Below are 3,274 nucleotides of genomic sequence, written 5' to 3'. Positions count from 1 at the left end.
GACCCGTGTCCTGCCTCTGTGCCTTCATCTTCTCTCTACATACCTTCTCTGAGCACCCGCCGAGGGCCAGCCCTTGGGTCCCTGCCTGGTGCAGTGAGCGCCCAGGCTGGAAAAGATCCAGGTGGTGACAGGTGCAGTGAGTGCAAAGAGGGGTCGGCCTGGGCTGAGCAGAAGCACTTGGGTCTGCGGGAGTGGGTGTGGGGGAGGGATCAAGGGAGGAGGGCTGGTGGGGAGGAGCATACCCTGCTGAGTGGGGGCTGGGGCTGGGCGCCAGAAGGAACAGCTATGCAGGCAGCCTGAGGGGCGGCCTCTGGGCTGGATTGAGGTCAGGGGGCCCAGTACCCTACCTGCCTTAGGAGGGATCCCAGGTTTCCAGAGGGAAAGCTTCATTCCGTCTGGAGAACCTTTCCTTCTTCCTAGTTCCGGTTTGATCAGACAATGCTAGATTTCCAGACGGGGCAGAGGCATGACATATTTTAAAGAACATCCAACTAAGGGTTGAGAAACTTGCAGTGATCTCAGATCTGAGACGGTCTCTGGAGCCCCATTTCCTAATCTGCCCAGTGACGGAGGGAGTCCGTGAGATTTAGGGGGAGGGTAGATTTCCTATTTCTTCAGGGTGTGTTTAAGTCCATAGTCTGGGTTTCCAAGCACAGTTAAGCAGTCAAATTTGGTGGGTGACTATTTGGTTTTAACTTGGGATTCAGAGATGAGTGGGCTTCTCCTGGAGAGGGGTCCAGGGTGAGGGGCTAGGATGGGGGCTTGGACAAAGCATTTGACAGAAAGTTCTGGTGGAAGGAGCAAGGGGCTAGAAGAGCCTGCCTGGCTCTCCAAGCTACTGGCAGCCTGGACAGGATCCGGAGGGGGTTGGGGCTGATGTCTCAGCTGGCAGTCAGCAACTGTAAGATCTTTGTAAAATTACCCAAAACGTTGTCACGTTTCTGGGGTTGTTATTTTTGTTGTCCCTCCTGTTTTCCATTGCAGCAATTGCCTGTAAAAGCTCTGAGAGGAAAAGTTCCCATGGGTTAGAGGCTAAAGGAAAAGCTGTTTCTCTACCTTTGCAACACTTTTGACACCAAATTTATGTGTTTTTTTCCCCCTTGCCACCCAATTTCCAGCTTTCTGGACACCAACAGGGTGTCCTCTAGTTAAAGTCATTTTGGGAATTAGCATCAGTCTCCAGAGGTTAAGAGCTCTATCTCACAAGACTGCCCACACTTCAGATCCAGTCACAAGTAACGGGTCCTCAGGGCCCCCACACTTCCGACCTACTTGACTAAAAAGCTGAGGCTTCCCGTGGTTCCCTCTCAGTTCTGAGCTGGAACGGCTCACGGAACTGGGGCAAACGTTAGCTTATGTTTCCTGGTTTATGATAGAGGACATGATGAAGGACACAGGCAAACAGGTGAGAAGGTGCACTGGGCAAGGTCCAGGAGGGTCCCTACGCATGTGGGCTTGGGGCGTGTCGTCCTCAGCACATGGGTGTGTTGACCAATCCAGAATAGTTTCCCAACCATATAGTGTGTTCCCATCCGCATAGTTGAGGGATTTTTATGGAGGTTTTCTCACGTGGGAAACTCCAAGGATTTAGGAGCTCTGTACCAGAAACCAGCATCAAAGACCAAATGATAGAACAGAAGGATGCCTCTAGCATCTCTGTCACCCAGGAAATCACAAGTGTTTTAGGAATCCTGTGTCAGGAACCAGGGGACAAGGACCAGCACACGTATATCTTATTGTGTTGTAGCAAATAAGAGAGGAAGGGGAGGGACTTCCCTGGTGGTCCAGTGGTTAAGACTTTGCCTTCCAATGCAGGGGCTGTGGGTTTGATCCTTGGTTAGGGAGCTAAGATCCCAGGTGCCTCGAGGCCAAGAAACCAAAAATATAAAAGACAACAGAATCAATATTGTAACAAACTCAGTAAAGTCATTAAAAATGGTTCACAGGGGAAAAAAAAGTCTTAGAAAAGAGGGAGAGAAGAAGTCTGCGTCCCACTGGCAGCCAGACTGGGGGCTCAGAGGTGCCTCTGTCAAGGTACCAGAGGCAGCGGCTTACACTGAAGCGTGGAAAGTAGACAAACCTGCCTCCTGGAGAAGGAAGGAGTGTCCTAACCTCCCTGGCCTTTGAAGAGAGTCAGGAACAATCTGCTTCATAATTCCTCCTCGGGAGAGCAATGTCTTCTTGCCAAAGTGGAGAAAAAGCCTCTATAATTGCGTAAAGGTCTTGACTCCCTGGGCCGCGCTCTGCTGCCCAGTGAGCCCTGGCCGCCCCAGCGGTTGAGCTAGCGCAGCCTGTGGCCGCGTGTGTGACCCCGTCTTTCCACGGCCCTTGGCCTGAGCCCAGCCCTGCTGGCTGAGTCAGGCCTGAAGCCCGCAGTCCCAGCAGCAAGTCCCAGCAAACCCAGCATCTCCTTCAAGCTCCCCAGATGGACCCTAACCCACCAACCCATTGGACTGGGAGGGCATTGCAGTGGTATCCACATTGTACCATCGTGGGAAGAGACCCTTCTGCCACCGCCACACTGTGGGGCCCTAGAGGCAGAGACCCCTCACTGCTCTCTGGAAGGGGGCCCTCCCTGCCTGCATTGTTGCGGGGACCTGGAACTACCCAGCCCTGCACTCAGCTGGGAGGGCCTGGCCTTGCCTTCTCTTGCACTTGCGGTCAGTAACGTAAATCACATTCCAAACACGGGCCAGAAAGTTGCCGAGGGAGGTAACAGTTCCTGGCTTCCAGAGGCATTCCGAGGAAGAGGCAGAGCTAGTTCCTTCCAAGGGAGAGTGATCTTGGCAGAAAGGGCAAGACAGAGCGAGAGGCAGGGAGTCTGCCCGTGGACAGCAGGGTTTGGGACAATGGTGCACGTGCTGTGACGTCAAAGGCTTGGAGGCTGGTGAGGCTCTGAAGCACCCCTGAACTGTGTCGACTTAAAAAAGAAAACCACAACATGAGAGTTGCAAGTTAAGTTTTATTGCGGGCAACATGAGGACTGCAGCCCAGGAGACAGCACCTCAGAGAGCTCTGAGAAACTGCTCTGAAGAGGTCCTGGGGAAGGACAGTGTATATGTGATTCTGGGGAAGCAGGAGTACATGCAGTCAAGCACATATTTTTTTTTCAGAAGGTTTCTGCTGGTCTCGTGAAGCTTTCTGCTAGTCATGAGAAATAGCAGTCACCACGAAGTTTTAGTGCTTTTCTTGATTTGCGGAGATACAAGAATTGGGCTCATAAAATCGGCACATGAAAATACCTAACTATCTGAAGACCTGTTCTGCCAGTTTC

This window comes from Dama dama, chromosome 2, assembly GCF_033118175.1.
Source record: "Dama dama isolate Ldn47 chromosome 2, ASM3311817v1, whole genome shotgun sequence".
Taxonomy (NCBI): Eukaryota; Metazoa; Chordata; class Mammalia; order Artiodactyla; family Cervidae; genus Dama; species Dama dama.
This window is presented reverse-complemented; position numbering follows the sequence as displayed.